The sequence below is a fragment of the Fistularia commersonii genome, chromosome 24, assembly GCF_037954325.1.
Source record: "Fistularia commersonii isolate RoL2024-O1a breed Wild chromosome 24, RoL_Fcom_v1.0, whole genome shotgun sequence".
Classification (NCBI taxonomy): domain Eukaryota; kingdom Metazoa; phylum Chordata; class Actinopteri; order Syngnathiformes; family Fistulariidae; genus Fistularia; species Fistularia commersonii.
Genome location: NC_141307.1, coordinates 8,389,101 through 8,406,893, shown reverse-complemented (window position 1 = coordinate 8,406,893; position 17,793 = coordinate 8,389,101). Strand labels below are relative to the sequence as shown.

The following is a 17,793-nucleotide window of genomic DNA, read 5'->3' as shown; positions in this document are numbered from 1 at the left end:
ATGGCAGGTGTCACCAAGGACGGTTGTCCAAATCTTACAGGGAAAAATGTCGGACTTTTAAAACGCATGCAGGACAAAGTGACTGAAATTGACCCTGATCAGAAATTGGTATTTTTACATTGCATTTTACACCAACATGTGTTGTGCACATCAGTGCTAAAAATTAACCATGTTATCGATGTTGTTACTATAATAGTTAACTTCATCAGGGTGCGGGCACTGAATCACAGACAGTTTATAACACTTCTGGAGGAGCATGAGAGTGAGCACAGTGACATTGGCTACCACACTTCTGTGAGATGGCTCAGCCTGGGCAAAGTGCTAAAAAGAGTCTGGGATCTGAAAGCAGAAATCCAGGAGTTTTGTGAGACAAAAGGCAAGGCCATCCCAGAGCTTGCAGATGAGGACAGGATGGCAGATTTTGCATTTGCTGTTGATGTGACTGCACTGATGAATGAACTGAACACCAAGCTGCAAGGCAAGGGCCTTTTTGTGCATGAAATGCACAGCCCGGTGAAGGCTTTCATGAGAAAGATACAGCAAGACAAGACAACAGGAGAGCAACACTCTCACTCACATGCTGACCCTGAAAGAAGTCACACCATCAGCTGATAACCTCTGCAGGTACTCATCCATGTGGGGAGCATTGTATGGTGAGTTTTCAAGGTGATTTGAGGATCTTAGAGCAATGGAGGATGACATGCACATGATTTCTTCTCCCTTTACCTTCCGTGTGGATGATGCACCCAGTGATATTCAGCTGGAACTCATTGACCTGCAGTCTGATGTAGTACTGGCAGAGCACTTTAAGTCAGGATCTCTGCTGGATTTCTACTCTTCTCTCAAGGAGGAGAACTTTCCAAACATTAGGAGACATGCTCAGAAGATGTTTGTTCTATTTGGCTCTACCTACATTTGTGAACAAACATTTTCAATGATGAGGTTTACAAAAAACAGGTATAGATCCTCTCACTGATGATCATCTGTCAGCTGTGCTTCGCATCTCCACTTCAGACATTCAACCTGCATTCGATGTACTCGTTAAAGCCCAGCAGAGATTAGATTTCTCTCACTGAACAAGAAAGAAGAACTTTAAAACACCAAATGAGGTAGCTAGACCACAAATGTAGGCATGTTAAGGCACCAGATAACAGTGAACTGGGACACTTTTTCTCAAAATCACAGTTCAGTGACAGTCAATATGGAACTCAAAATGTGTTTTGAAGTGAATGTGACTGAAAATGTTCACTAATATGAGTCACAAATAGTAAAAAATATTTAAATTTTGTCTACCATTGTGCTGAGAAATTTGAATGAATAAATTTTTGTAAGGCAACCTCATTTTTTCATTGCTTAACTTTAACATATACTCTTGCCAGCTTGTCAAAACAGTGCTATTTACTGCTTTTTATAAAGAAATACAATTAATATTATGCAGAATTGAGTTCAGCCTTTTGGCCCGGCCCTCCATAATATTTTATGTTTCTTATGTGGCCCCATGGAAAAAATAATTGCCCACCCCTGGCCTAATGGGTTGTATGCCATGAGTCATGTTATGCTGTGGTATAAAAGTCATGGCGCATCTTCATCGGGCCAAATTGCATGTGCCACACCAGTGTTGGGGCAGATACAGAAATGCTCATCTGCCACAAATCCATACATGTTTTTTTGGGCATGGAGAACCGTATTTATGTGGGAATGCGAAAATCCTCCATGGTGGAATACCAAATTTGGTGAGGTTTGTTTCAATACTGAATATTGTTTCAATAATGGCTTGAGGGCAGTCAGATTCATGGCGCACGCATCCATTCCCCACTTTCCAACCTCACATATACTATTACTATAGGAGTCATAAGTTTTCCTAACTAGTCTATCCGTTTCCATATTTAGCACAGTGTCACACTTAAGTTGGCCCAGATAATGATCCTTTTTACCACACTGTCGTTTCATGCAAAATGGTGGTGTCTTTTTCATTTTAATTAGAATGAATCCCTCAATGACAGTTCTGTTGGTTGCCATAGAATAATTGCTGGTAATCGCCAATTTGATGGATTGTAAGGCAGAAAGGGAAGGACTGAGGTATTTGTTATATTCTGAAAAATTCAAAATCTCTGATTCGGTCCTTGGGAATACACCCATATTATGGACAAGGTTTCACTTTCATTAATTGGATAAGGTTGTATAGTCGGGTTAGGAGACACTGATATTTGCATTACAGTACAAACATAGCAATCAGTTTGGTCTCCTGCTGTTATATTTATCAATCGCCACCAGAGACTGTCACGGTGTGGAGCATTGTTCTCATTTCATAGTTCTTTATAAGTTTGAGATAGGCCCTTCTTTACTCATCAGACTTGTCATTGTTTGTCTCTGCCTTCTCCTGCTGGGTTGGGTGCTCCTGTTTTGGAGGGCTCATCCTGGATCCTTCCAACCTAAACGGTTAGGGACCTGGTGGTTTCTTCACAAATGCAGCTGATGCCTTGAGATGAGTAAGACTATCCTTCTTACTCCCCTTTGTAGTCAGCCTTCCCCTCTAGCCAGTGTTAGTAGGATCAACAGGGAGTACCTTACAGTGTGATTATGAATCCAAGTGGATCGTTCCGCAGTTTTCACTGCAGTCAGCGTGGTCAGAAGTACTTGGAATGGTCCTTCCCAGCGTGCTGAACTCCACAGCTTCTCTTTATGACTTTCACGAAGATCCAATCACCAACTCGGACCTTCACCTGTGGAGCAGATTGAGATTCAGGTAGATCATTTGCGTCTGTTACGTCTCGTTGCCTTAGTGTATTTCTAAAGTATTCCACTAAGTTTCTTCTGTGTGGGCCTTCTCTAGGTCTGGATGTGTCATCGGTAACCTGAATGGTCCACCATGTATTATCTATTATGGTGTCAAACCATTCACCGTGGTAACTATGTGCATATACATTTTTACCATATATATGCACTCTCGCCATGTCTTTCCTGTATGTCCCAGACATTTTCTTAGTCTGTTTTTTACTGTTTCATTTGTTCTTTCCACTAACCCTGCAGTTTGTGGATGATAAGAACAATGTCTCTTTAAGTCAACGTCCATAACTTGACCCATTGTGTACAACTTCATTTATTCTCTGCAGTATGCCATGGGTTGGCAGAATATATTTACAGATAGGTTTAACTACAGCTTCTGCATCAGCTTTTGTAGTGGTTGTGTTGCACACGTGAATGATGATGATTCAGTGTGTGGGTTTTGCGGGTTTTGTTGTCGGCTGTAACACAGACATTAGCCACATTACTGGCCTCCAACCTCTTTGCCGCCGACACAGCACTGAACTAATGCTGTGACCTTGTCTCGGCAAACTAATCACAGTTGGTTTCACCCCATCCTGTGGTGGAATGTGGTACTACATGCTTACGAACAGTGAGTGAGAGGAAAGGAGCAAGTTGCTAACTCAGGAAATAAAATACATTAAATATAAAAAAAAGGGAGGGGGATGTCTGGTCTTTGCGCTCTCATAGTTGAAATTTCCACCCATTTGCCGTGGCTGTCAATCATTACCAAACAATATCTATATTTTCCTACAGAATTGAATTCAATAAAATCCATGTCCATCACTTCTAAAGGATATTGTGGATCTGGAGACCTTCCTTTCTTTGGTCTTAGTTTCCTTGAGTATTATTTTCAAAGCATGTTATACATTGTGCGCACAAATTTTTTTAAGCAGGAATTTAGGATAATGGTATAGAAGTGTTTTGACGTAAGTACCTCCATCCCTCCTGTTGACACATGGCAAGGCCCATGGGTCATTTTCATTTATCATCAAAATTCCATTGAAGTCTGTTGCTCCTCTCTTGAGCCAGGATTGTCTTTCAGCAGCTGACGCATTCTCCTGAGCATCTTTTAGTACATCATTGTCAATTAATGATGGTGCGGTAGATAGTTTTTCAGCATGCATGCTGTATTTTTTTTTTCTGCTTCCTTTGCTATTTTGTCAGCAAAGGCATTTCCTTTAGTAAAATTATCTGTTCCTGAGTGATGTGCTCTGCATTTTACTACTTCTAATTTTCGTGGGAGCAGAATAACTTCTAGTAGTTCTCTTAAGAGTGCTGCATGCGTCACTGTTTTTCCTGTAGTCGTCACCATGCCTCGCTGTTGCCACATTTTTGCAAATACAAGGAGTGTGGAATAGGCATATTGGCTATCAGTGTAAATTGTTACATCAATCCCTTCTGCTACTTGGCAGGCTTCTATCAATGCTATAATTTCAGCTGCTTGGGCTGATAGTGATGTTGGTAACGCCCTTGAAGTTATGACCTGGTTCGGGAGTTCTACCACAGCACAGCCTGTGTGTGTGACTCCTCTGTCATCTTTAAAAGATGATCCATCTACAAACCACACAACCATTAGGTAGTGGTGTTTCTTGCAAATCTGGTCTTGGTAGAACTACTTGTTATGTTTCTGTTATGCAATCATGAGGTGTGCCATCTATTGGTAAAGGTAAAAATGTAGCTGGATTGAATTGTGTACATCGTTTGATGGTAAGATGTTGTTGACTTAGCAGCACCGCTGTAAAATTGATTTCTCTAGCTGGAGATAGAAAAGACAATTTGCTTGCAGTAGGAGAACATCAACTGCATGTGGTACTAATAGTTCAAATGGATGAACTACATCAGCCGAATTTTCTACAGCTAGAGCGGCTGCTGCTACTGCTTGTACACATGGTGGGAAAGCCCTAGCTACACTGTCCAACTGTTTTGAGAGGTAAGCTACTGGTCTAAATTTATCCCCACATTTCTGTAAGAGTAAGAACGTCATGTGTGACTGTTTACAGTCCACAGTTACGATAAATGGCTTATTGTAGTTTAGATGTGCCAGTACGGATACACTGCAAAGTTGGTGTTTGATTTCCGCAAACAATTCATCTGCTTCTGGTATCCAGGTGATAGAACATCATTCATAGCCAATGGGTTTTCACATACCACTTTCAAAAGCGGTGCAGTTATGATTGCAAATTCTGCGATGAATGCTGTACAATAGTTACATAAACCAAGGACAGACACTATTTCTTTCTTTGTTCTTGGTTTAGGGGCTTTCTTCACAGCGTTTTTTTTCCTGCTTCAGGACGTAAATCAGCAATGACCTTTTGAATTTCTGCTGCAAAAATTAATGGACTTTCTACATACCCCTGTGGCATTCAGGTGTCCCGTGGCGGAAGCCACAAAAACAGACAGAAGCCACAATCAGTGCCTTTATAGCAAATGTATGCGACACATAAAAGACCCCAATAATAACCTTATAAGCTTTCCGTATTATTAAGGAAAATAGCAGTATTTTACTCACTCAAATTCTGATGATTTGTAGACAAAATCCATCCTCCTTCCTTTCCTCAAATAGAGTTCTATTATCCTGTCGCACAGATCATCCCTGCGCTTCGTCTCCAAGCACTCCCAGCAATACAATTTGCAGTGTACCTCGGAGCCTGTGACCCAGGGGTACCGGTCGTAGTTCGTGGCTTGGAAATGTTGGACAAATCCTTTTCCTGTTTGTGACAGGTTCACGAACTTAGGAGTTCCCGACCTTTCTTTACTATGTCCAGCTTTTCTTCAAAAAGAAAATCACTTTAACAATATGTTAGTAACTAAATCTGTTTCTTCTCCTCCTGCAGCCATTGTGGGTTGAAAAAAACGAAATTAAACAAACACAACTATATTTCTGTTCACAACTCGCTAGTACGCTTCTCCTCAAAATCTACGCCAGCTCAAAATCTGATTGGTTGAAGCAACAGCAACAGCAACACTTTTTTTGCGTAAAGGGCTTGCAGAACCAATTGTGCAGGCCCCCCCCAGGCAGACTCCTTTGACTATGACCCTGCCTAGCAACAGATTATGGCTGAAAAGTGTTTGGTTAAAAGCTTTAGTATGAAAATGCTTGTCTGGAAGCGGCACAACCAGGAGAAAAGCTATGAATGGAAGTGAACAGACCGTTTGGAATTATTTAATTATTTAATTATTTAAATAATAATTATTTAATTTAAAGTATTCATGGACAAATTTTAATTAACGTTTGTGATTCAGGTATTTTTTTAGGCCAGCAGAGAAGGCCTTGCAGGCCCTGACAGCCCACCACTGGTATATGGTTTAGAAATCCCTTTCTTTACAAGTCTCATTTAATCTTGAAGTGCTTTTCTATATTTTTCAATACCAATTACTTGTTAAAGTTTTGTGCCTTTGTAAGATCAGTGGGATCAGTTGCAATGCATACATGTGAATGATAAAAGTAAATTACACGTTCGTCTAAGGAAATATTTGGTGTTTCATGAAATGTTTTGTAAAAGGATTGTTCATTAAATTCCAAGATTTTCCAAATGTCCTTGTACTTCTTCACACCGAAACAGAGAAAAAATATGACATTATGATTATCTATTGCTGAGTATGCTATTTTTTCAATGTTCCGGCCCACTTGAGTTTGACCCTCCTGGTCTAAGGGCAGTTTTGATGTAGGGTTGATTAACACCCCGCCTGTCGAGCTTGCATTTAAACAAGAAATAATTATAACCCACAATATCCGTTTAAATCAGATGCAGCAGAGGGCATCCGTGAGACCATAGCCGGTTTGATAGAAGCTGGTGTGTTGCTTCCCACTAATTCGATATCAAACACCCCATTGCTGCCAGTTAGAAAACCCGATGGATTCTGGCGAACGGTACACGGCTTGAGGGAAGTCAATGCTCAGTGTATGACGGCTTTAGATGCCGTTACTAATCCACTGCTTATTCTTGGCACAATAACGCCAGCTCAAACATGGTTTAAGGCGCTCGATTTATCCAATGCTTTTTTGTATCCCACTGCATGACAACAGCCGAGACCAACTCACGTTTACGTGTTACAGAAACAAGTAGATGTACACTCGTCTCCCTCAGGGCTTGGCTAATTCTCCAGGTATATTCAGTCATTGCCTGTGTGCTTTGTTGAATGACGTACAAATCCCTAATGAGGTTGAGGTCATCCAATATGTCGATGAGATCCTAATTGCAGCTACGAATCCCCAATCATGTCTAGAAGCCACCAGAAATATCCTACTGCCCCTAGCGGCCCATGGCTACAAGGTGTCTAGGAAAAAACTTTAATGTGTGCGTCAATCAGTGGTATTCCTCGGACGCCTACTTTCCCCAGCAGGGCTATCCCTTACAACCATCCAAATGACCTCGATTCTGCAATATGCTAAGCCAGAAACTGTACGTGATATGATGGGATTTCTTGGACTTCTGAACTATCACAGCCACCACATCCCTAATTTCGTGGACCAGACGGCTCCCATGAGACAGATGATGGCCAAGGCAGGATACTCTAACCTCCCAGCTCCCCTTTCGTGGACTACACAAATGGAGGTGCATTTCATCAAAAATTAAAGGCCTGATTAGCCAAGCAATCGCCCTTGCCGTGCCAGATTACTCTAAACCCTTTTGTTTGCTGAAAAAGAACGGCGTTGACAGCCACTTCCAGAGAGGGAGTGGACAGGCAAAGGATCAAAAAGAAGTGTTGATGTACTACAGCTCAAAATTGGACCCCACTGAAATGTCGCAGTGACAATGCATCACCCATTAATAGTGTATACAACACATGGGGTGCAAGCGTTCTTGGAGTCCACAGCCATCTCCATGACATCGTTAAGGTGTCAAAGCAAAATATTGCTGAGGCCAAACGTCTCATTCCAAACACCTGACGTTCTGCTGGCAGATGAGATCTCGCTGTTTCCATTGCACAAATGCACCCCAATTGTGCGCCAAGACATGAAGTTCCAAACCGACCTCCGAGCTGACTCGCCACAAGGCGTTAGGAGAGTACTGTCCATCGATGGCTGTTGCCACCGCACAACGTGTAGCACATACGACTTGAGAGCAGGCTACGCAATTGTGGAGAGAAGAGAAGGAACATGGCAGGTGGTTAAAGCGAAAATGCTGGAAGAGGATGAGAAACTCTCAGCCCAGAGAGCTGAACTACAGGTCATGGTGGGAGCACTCATAGAGCTCAAAGGTCAGAGAGGAGAGATCTGAACAGACTCCCAATATTTATATGGTTTATGCCATATAGGATCGGCAGGAATGTCCAGGTCTGGACGGACTATATCAGCAGGAACACCATGTAAGCACAGAGACCTGGTGATACGACTGGCACGAGAAATCCTGGAACCAGATGAACTGGCAGTCAGAAATATAACAGCACGCTCCGGGGGCCTGGATGAAGATTCACAAGGGAACGAACAAGCAGACAGATATGCGAAATTAGTTGCAGGATTTCCAGCGGATGGTGAACTACCGCTAATGCTAAATGAGATGGATCAGGAAGCCTCCCAAGCGGAAATAGAACAAAGCTCACGGACAAGCGGGAACCCTGACCAACTAAAGCAGTTGCAAGAACTGGGCACCCCATGGGAAAAGTCTGTCTGGACGGGGCACGGAGCAAGAAAGAACAACGAAGGGTTCTGGCAGACACCGACGGGAGAAATGGTGCCCCCTTTGGAAGGCGCACATGGTGTATTTCGAGAAGCACACGGCCCAACTCACAATACAATAAAACAATAAGGTGGCTCAGGGGTTGGTGGTTGCCATATTTCAAACAAAAGGTAAGGGAAACATTGGATGGTTGTACAGTATGTAGCCAACACAACCCCAAACCAGGACTAAGGACAAAGAGAGATCTGTTCCCACTACAAATTGACATGGCTTGAAGCATTAGTCATCGCACTGCATAATATCAGAAATAAAGCCCAGAATGATTGATATTGGTACATGCCGCACCAGCTTCCGACTAGAAGAGGGTATGAACATCCTGCTGGTGGGGTCCGGACAATGTCAGGACCCCTCCCGCTGTTAAAAAAAGCATATTGGGCTGCACTAACAGAATCTGTAGTGTTTCTGTCTTCTCCCAGGCCTGGACCAGACTGTCACGGGCCGGGGGCGGACTCAGGCAGGGTACCACACCACCAAGGCTGAAATCAGGGTAGGAACTCTTTTATTTAGGTAGGCAGGGTGTCGCAGGCAGAGTTACAGGAAGGGTCACATTGATAATAGCAGTGATCTCGAATGGGCCAATGTATTGCGGAGAGAGTTTCTTGGGGGATGCGTTCAGAGGAAGGTCCTGGGTGGAGAGCCAGACTTTGTGACCGGGGGCGTAGATCGGCGCCTCGGATCGGCGGCGGTTAGCTTGTGTCTGAGTTCGCCGGGAAGCACGGAGGAGGGCGGCGCGTGCCTGGTGCCAGGTCAGAGCGCACCGGCGGAGATGGACGCCGACCGAGGGAACCGCAATCTCTCGCTTGTGTTTGGGAAACAAGGGAGGCTGGTAGCCGTACCCACAATGGAAAGGCGAGAGCTGGGCAGCGGCGCTGGGGAGGGTGTTGTGCGCGTACTCCACCCAGGGAAGGTGATCACTCCAAGAGCTGGGGTTTCTAGAGGTGACGCAGCGGAGGGCCGCCTCCATCTCCTGGTTCAGCCGCTCCGTCTGGCCGTTACTTTGGGGGTGGAACCCGGACGACAGGCTGACCTTGGCCCCAATTGCTAAACAAAAGACCTTCCAAACGCTGGACGTGAACTGGGGACCTCTATCGGAAACGATGTCTACGGGGATGCCATGAGCGCGGAAAACGTGAGAAACTAATAATTTAGCCGTGTCTTGTGCAGAGGGAAGTTTGGGAAGTGGAATAAAGTGCGCAAATTTAGAAAAACGATCAATGATGGACAGGATAACTGCGTGCCCCTTAGAGGGGGGTAAACCAGTAATGAAATCTAAGGCAATATGGGACCAAGGTCGCCAGGGAATCGGGAGGGGCAGTAGCCACCCCGAGGTAGGTTGAGTAGAGGACTTATTCTGAGCACAGACTGAAACGTACCGGTGGCAGTCGCGGGACATGGAGGGCCACCAGAATCTCCGCCGTACCACCCTCAGAGTTCTGTACCTCCCTGGGTGGCATGATAGCTGGCTGAAATGGGCCCACCGGAGGACGTCGGCCTGGGCTGTCTCCGGGACGAACGTCGTCCCCGGGGGACCGGCCTCCGGAAATACCTGGTTCTGTTGAGCCTGTCGGACCGCGGTTTCTACATCCCAGACCAAGCAGGCCAGGTGGCATGGAGACAGGATGGGCTCGGGGGGCTCGGAACCCCCCTCTTTAGAGTGGACACGGGACAGGGCATCAGGCTTAATGTTTCGATTACCAGGTCGGTATGACAAAGAGAAACTAAAACGATCGAAGAAGAGTGCCCACCTGGCCTGTCTGGGGTTCAATCTTTTGGCGGTCCGCAGGTACTCCAGGTTCCGGTGGTCGGTCCAGACCAGGAACGGCATCTCCGCCCCCTCCAGCCAGTGTCTCCACTCCTCCAGCGCCAGCTTGACGGCCAGCAGCTCCCTGTTTCCCACGTCATAGTTCCGCTCGGCCGGCGACAGTTTTTTCGAAAAAAAAGGCACAGGGATGGAGCTTGCTGTCCAGGGCTGAGACAGCACCACCCCCACTCCGGTATCCGAGGCGTCGACCTCCACGATACACTGACGTGAGGTGTCGGGCTAAGTGAGGATTGGGGCGGTGGTGAACCGAGTTTTGAGGGTTAGGAATGCGTTGCGGGCGGCCGGGGTCCATGAGAAGCGAATCTTGCTGGAGGTGAGTGCGGTGAGGGGTGCGGCAATTTGGCTGTAGTTCTGAATTAAGCGGCGGTAGAAATTGGCGAAGCCCAAGAACCGCTGCAACTGCTTGCGGTCCCCGGGCTTCGGCCAGGTTAAGCCAAAGGGCATTACAAGATACTCAAAATGCCCCAGGGGCGTATTAAAGGCCGTCTTCCATTCCTTAAATCCAATTTTGTGAAAATCTGGGCTCCGTGGAGGGGGGTAAAAGCCGAATCGATAAGGGGAAGTGGGTACTTGTTCCGGATGGTGATCCTGTTCAGACCCCGGTAGTCCTCGCAGGGTCTGAGGCACCCATCCTTCTTCCCCACGAAGAAGAACCCCGCCCCGGGAGGTGGATGGTCGAATCAAGCCCGTCGCCAGGGAGTCTGTAATATACTCTTCCATGGTGGTTCTCTCAGGTCTTGACAGATTATATAGTCGACCTCTGTGTAGAACTGTGTCCTGCTGGAGGTCTATGGCGCAGTCATAAGGCCGGTGAGGGGGGAGGGTCAGGGCATTATCCTTGTCGAGGACCTGGGCGAGATCATGATACTCGGAAGGGACGCAGGATAGGTCCGGGGTTGACGGTTGACTCTGGGGCTGCGGAACTACCGGGGATCGGGGCGGAGGTCAGGCAGGTTGAATGGCATGATGTGCTCCAGGTCCAGATTTTGCCAGCGGCCCAGTCGATGTGGGGATTGTGTAGTTGCAGCCAGGGGAACCCGAGCACCAGGGGGGAGTGAAGTCCAGACAGGATGGCGAAAGAGATTGATTTGGAATGGTTACCGGAAATCCGGATGCGGACGGGCGCGGTGTGGCGCTGTACATGGGCCAGCCGGCGGTTGTTCAATGACAGGGCGCAGCGGGGTGGTTGGATAGCTGTGGTGGGGATGAGGAGCTCTTTAACCAGGGCCTCGTCTACACTAGTGAGACCTGTAGCAAAACTCCTCCACATTTGCCTTGGTCTCCGGAGTATCGCGGGGGGTCTGGTACATGCGGTTCCTTTGCGGGTTGATGTCGAGGGGCGGGGGCTGGTTCCGGACCAGGGGTCGGCGGAGCGGAAGGATTCTGCTGCAACGATCTCTGGGCTAGGACAGAGGAGATCTGGCTCAACCGGGCGAAGATGTTTTCCACTTGCCCCTGAGTCTGGTGTAGAGAGGCAGCCAGGTTGCGTAGTGTCTGGCTGTGCCTATCTAAGGTGTCCGGGGTGGTGGCTAGCTGCGCAAGCCTGTTGGAGATGGACTCCAACCTGCCATGGGCCTGACATCCGGCATCTGCTAACTCTCCCAGAATACTCTCGTGTTGTCCAAGCACTTGGCTGTGTATGGTCAGGGCGGCTTGGAGATCCATTTCGGGGCTGAGACCGGGTCCCGGTGGTGGGCTCCCCGAGTCCATATTGGCCAGAGAATTCTGTCACGGGACGGGGGTGGACTTGGGCAGGGAACCACACAACCAAGGCTGAAATCAGGGTAGGAACTCTTTTATTTAGGTACGCAGGGTGTCTCAGGCAGGCAAGCAGGCAGGGTGCCTCAGGCAGGCAAGCAGGCAGGGTGTCTCAGGCAGGCAGGCAGGCAGGCAAGCAGGCGGGGTGTCTCAGGAAGGGTTACAGGAGGGGTCCCAGGCAGAGTTATAAGAAGGGTCCCAGGCAGAGTTACAGAAAGGGTCCCAGGCAGAGTTACAGAAAGGGTCCCAGGCAGAGTTACAGAAAGAGTGTTGCCAGACAGCATAGGATGGTGGTTTGTAGGATGACTCTGGTGACAAGGTAGATGAAGAGGACAAAGGCAGAGCAGAGGACAAAGTGGTGGGAGCTGAAAAGGGAGGAGTGTTGCATGGTTTTCAGGGAGGAGTTGAGAAAGGGTCTGAGTGGTCAGGGTGAGCTTCCAGATGATTAAACAACTACAGCTAGTGTTATCAGGGAGACAGGTAGAAGAGTACTTGGTGTGTCATCTGGAAGGAAAGTAGATAAGGAGGCTTGGTGGTGGAATGAGGAAGTGCAGGAGTATATAGAGAGAAAGCGGTAAGCAAAGAAGAAGTGGGATACTGAGAGGACTGAAGAGAACAGACAGGAGTTCAGGGAGATATAGCGAAAGGTAGAGATAGAGGTAGCAAAGGCAAAACAAAAAGCGTACGATGACTTGTATGCCCGGTTGATAGTAAGGAGGGTGAGAATGATCTATACAGGTTGGCGAAACAGAGTGATGATGATGGAAAGGATGTACAACAGGTCCAGGTGATTAAGGATAGCGAGGGAAATGTATTGAGAGATGCTAGAAGAGTGATGGGAAGATGGAAAGAGTACTGTGAAGAGCTGATGAATGTGGAAAATGAAAGAGAGGCAAGGGTGGATGCCACAATTCTGCACATCCCCTATATTCTTAAAAATAGGCACCATCACACCTTGTCTCCATTCTTCAGGCATCTTCTCACTCTCTAAGATCATGTTACATTACATCACATTGCATTTGGCAGACGCTTTTATCCAAAGCGACTTACAATAGAGGACATAGGGACTGCAAATACACTTGCAAATACACGATGCACAGGAAATATACAGAACAGTAAGCTTGGGTTAGTGAGTTTTTTTTTTTTTTTTTGACAAAGACATACACAAACATACACACACACACACACTGCATAGCCTAACTTGCTGCCTAACCTGATCTGGGGCATCAGCGCAGTAAAAAGTCCTGAAAGAGAACAGTTTTTACCTGTTTCTTGAAGGTTGAGATAGATGACGCTAGTCTTGTTGCTTCTGGAAGTTTGTTCCACCGCTGAGGTAGTAGAACTGAGAACAGTTTTGCCTGAGATCGCTTAGGGCGAGCAAAAGGTACTGCGAGTAGGTTTGTATTAGAGGAACGCAGCTCTCTGCCAGCAGCATAAGGTCTTATCATTTCGTTCAGATATGCTGGACCTGTTCTTGAGGTGGTTTTGAATGCCAGGGTCAGGGCCTTGTGCTTGACACTTGGTGGCTTCCAACTTCTTCTTCCCCAGGTAGTGTTGGAGTGAAGCTTCTCCAGCTGGCATTTGGTAGAGGTGATGGTGGGGATCAAGGTGGTCATTTCATGTTCTTTGACTGTTGTACTGGGGGGCTTTTCCAATAATCATTTGGAGGCAGCTGCTGTCAAGCCTGCAGTAGCTCCCCTCCGTCGTTCCACCGAGATGCACCGATGATCATCTCCATTGGCATGGTAAAGGCTAGAGGGGATGTGGCGCAGCCTGCCCTGAAGCCCACTTCCAATGATCACCATGTTTTGTACTCTGTGGTTGTTTTACAGAATAAGAAATGCTGGAGGAAGCTTCTGACCAGGTTTGTGGTGGTTTCATGCACTTGGAAGAGGTTGAAGGACTCCCAGATGACAGATGTGGGGATGGATTAAGAAGCCTTGGCTTGGTTGAGGAATAAAACATGCAGGTCTCTTCTGTACCCTTTGAAGATTTTATTTGTTATTGTGTTTCAGGTAAGTTTGGAGTGAGAAGTTATGACTTGTTATCGTGAAGACATGCACCGGGGGTTCAAGATATGTTTAAAGAGGAAAGAATTCACGCAGAGGTGCACTGTTTGTCATAGCTTAATTTTGACATTGATTTTCAGTCCAGTCAAGGTGCTGTGCGACTTCAGTGTGTTGTTGGTGCTGATTGCCATCACGCTGTTCATAGGTGAAACTAAAAACTTGAATGTTGTATTTGAATATTTGACAATTTGATTAAAATAAGCTCAAAATGATCATTACAGTCTAAATCAGCTCATTTTAAAATGTTGATTTGAATAGGTGTCAGTGCCCAGTATCCAGATAAAGTGGGGCAAAACAGTATTTAGTCAGCCAACAATTGTGCAAGTTCTCCCACTTAAAAACATGATGGAGGTCTTTCATTTTCATTATTGGTATACTTCAACTATGAGAGACAGAAAATCACATTGTCTGATTTTTAACAAACTTATTTGGACATAATGATGGAGTATAAGTAGTTGGTCAGGAATAAACATTCATTGCAATACTTTCTTATATACCTTTTGCTGGCAATGACAGGTCAAAGGTTTTCTGAAAGGCTTCATAAGGTATTCCAGGGGCGGGCAAACTTTTTGGCTCAGGGGCCGGATTGACTTTTAAAATTTGACAGTATGATACATGTAAAACAAAAAATGTATTTGTGAACAGTACATATCAGACTCTTTTGATATTTGCTTTGAAAATAAAACCAACTTGGTTTTGAAGGCTCTGACATTTGCTTGCATTTCATTCGCAAACCGTTTTTTTGGTTGGATCTTCACATCCAGCTCATTCATGTGTGTCAGTAGGTCCACAGTAAATGTTAAATAACAGAGCCAATCCGTGTCATTCAGTTCAGGATAAATTCTCAAGAGTTCTGAAGTAGCTCCAAAAAATGATAATCTCCAGTTTGAGCTCCCACATTCGTTGATCCAATCATACATATCAAGCATGAATTCTGTACCAATCTTTGATGGGCCAGATGTGGCCTGTTTAAGAATAAGAATAAGAACAACTTTATTTATCCCAAAGGAAATTGTTGTGCCAGAGTTTCAAGTAAAACATAACAATAATAAATAATAGTCGGAAGGAGGGAGAATAAGAAATACAAATATATTATATACAGGACATTCATAGTCCTCTTTTGGATCATCCAAATGCCCTCCAGTAAATTTTGATGACGTGATGGGACACATGCTATCTCAGTAGAGGGACACATCTGGCACTTCAGGGTTTGAGTACCTGGCAGCGTAGTGTGTTACTGATGGTAGCCTTTATTACTTTGGTCCCAGCTCTCTGCAGCTTATTCTCTAGGTCCCCCTGTGGGCGTCTCATCATTTTGAGCCCTCGGGGTGAGCTCTTGTGTGGAGCCCAAGATGGAGGGAGATTATCAGTGGTCTTGCACGTCTTCCATTTTCTAATAATTGCTCCCACAGTTGATGTCTTCACACCAAGCTGCTTTCCTAGTCCAGATTCAGTCTTCCCAGCCTGGTGCCGGTTTACATTTTTGTTTATGGTGTCCTTAGACAGCTCTTTGGTCTTGGCCTGATTGAGTTTGGAGTGTGACGGTTTGAGGTCGTGGACAGGTGTCTTCTATCCTGGTAACCAGTTCAAACAGGTGCCATTAATACAGGTAAGGTGTGGAGAACAGAGGGGCATCTTAAAAAAGAAGTTACAGGTCTGTGGGAGCTCTGTGATATCTTGTTTATTGGTAACCAAATACTTATTTTACTGAAGAATTTACCAGTTAATTTATGAAATCTCTTTAACCCCAGCACTGTCTCTCATAGTTGAATAGCAACAGAGAGTGAAATGTGCAAAGCCAAAAATGACTCGGATTGGGACAAAGTGGGGATAAAAAATGGATGAACTTTTCCTTGTTTTATTCATTATGAACATTTTCCATCAGCCGTGTTACAGGCACTGCTTTTCCAGGACATATTTGCAAATGTTAACAGTATGTATCTAATTAAAAGTAAAAAAAAAAAAAAGGTTAATGTGTAAATATCTCGTTACAATGTGAACACCTGCAGTTTACAGACAAGTGCAGCTTATGTGTTTGTGTTTTTACCCACTGTGGTTTATATTCAGATGAGCTCCAGATGTCCAGATGTCACTTTCTAGGACTTTCAAGTTGCACAACAGTCCTCATTATCACGGCATCTCCTCTGGTCCTGCTCACTCTAGGTGAACAGCAGGGGGTCCAGGGCGGGTCGGTGTTGGATCTCAGGTAAGACAGAACAACAAGGTGCTCAGAGGACGTCAGTCACTCCTACAGAGCCAGGATGGGAGATCTGTACCCAGGGTCCTGTGGTTCTTTGTTTTCCTGCAGACGGGGATGATGTTGGAGGTCTTGGAGCAGACCGGCGCACAGAAGGAGACTCCTGGGCTGCTGGGTGACTGGACTTGGACCTGATTCATCAACAGTGTGTCAGAACTTCTCTCCATTCAGTGCATTTAAAAACCTCTGCATGTCATCGATGGTGGTCTGGCATCAGCTAAGCCACAGAATGCCAGTATAAGAGTACAGAGAAGCGGGACTCGGGATGAAAGTGTCCACGGAGGGGATTCCACAGGTCCCACATCTCTTTTCTTAATTCATAATTTAAAGTACAGTTAATTCATATGGTTAGAATTAGAATTAATTCATATAGTTTGAAGTAGAATTAATTTAAATAGTTCGAAGTAGAATTGAACCGAAGAGTTTATGACCGTTTATGTCGGTCACTGAAGGCTCCGGGGTTCCACGATGTGTTTCCGGTCAAGAGCGCTGTCCAGCCCCGCGACGTAAGTTCACTTTTACAGAGAATAGTGACGATTTCTCGACCTACAACCGAATTGACCGTGTTTATAACAACCGCGAAGCAACTCCCGGTGATTTTTGACGGTAATTGAGGGCCTTTCGGCCGAGAAATCTCGACGACGTCACAGATTTCGTGAGCTGAGGTAAGGCTAACTAAGCCGCTCCGCTAGCCAAACAGACAAGCTAGCGGCCTTCCGCCATCTTGCCTCGGAGCGCGTCGGTAATTGAGTGTTGTCTACTCAAACGACAACGATAAAGCGGTGGTCTAACCGAGCGCGATCGGCTCCGTCCAGACCAGCAGTCGTCGTAACGGCCGGTATTAGCCGGTGCGGGGCGGGGTTAGCGTTCAAGGCCGTCGAAGGCTGTTTGGGGTGCCGGGGTCCAGTGGGTGTTCGCCACGGGACGAGATGATTTACCGTCGTGTTTAGAAAATGTTCTGCTGGTAGTGACGAAAACATGAATGTAATTAAATGTAAATGTGGATTTAAATCCATTTTACTGTTGTCTTGTGTTCGTGACGTTTTTTGAATTGTGTTTCCCGGCGATGAGCAACGAGTCTCTGTGAGAGCTGGTCGCAACGATGCGGTAACCAGACGGGTTCACAAGATGGCGCCCGTTTGCAGCCCAGTGTATCGTGAGCGGTGCAAACGTCCCGTTTCCACCTGTGTCTTTTCTCCTCACGGGCGACTTTTTGCCACATTCAAGGTGGATTTGAAGGGGAAACGATTCCAAGAGTCTGGTTGTTGATGTCCTGGGTTTACTTTGATGCTTCGGCGTCCTGTCGGGGGGGGCGTGCACCACGTGACCGGGCAGATGCGGAAGATGCTTTAGCCATGTTGTTTCTTGTATGAAGTCGTGAGTGAAGCTGACGGTGCG

The 17,793-nt window shown here is 46.0% G+C and overlaps 1 pseudogene; it reads left to right on the top strand.

Moving 5' to 3' along the window:
* LOC147220070 (general transcription factor II-I repeat domain-containing protein 2-like) lies at positions 1–8,969 on the top strand (annotated as a pseudogene).
* The last annotated feature ends 8,824 nt before the right edge of the window (positions 8,970–17,793 follow it).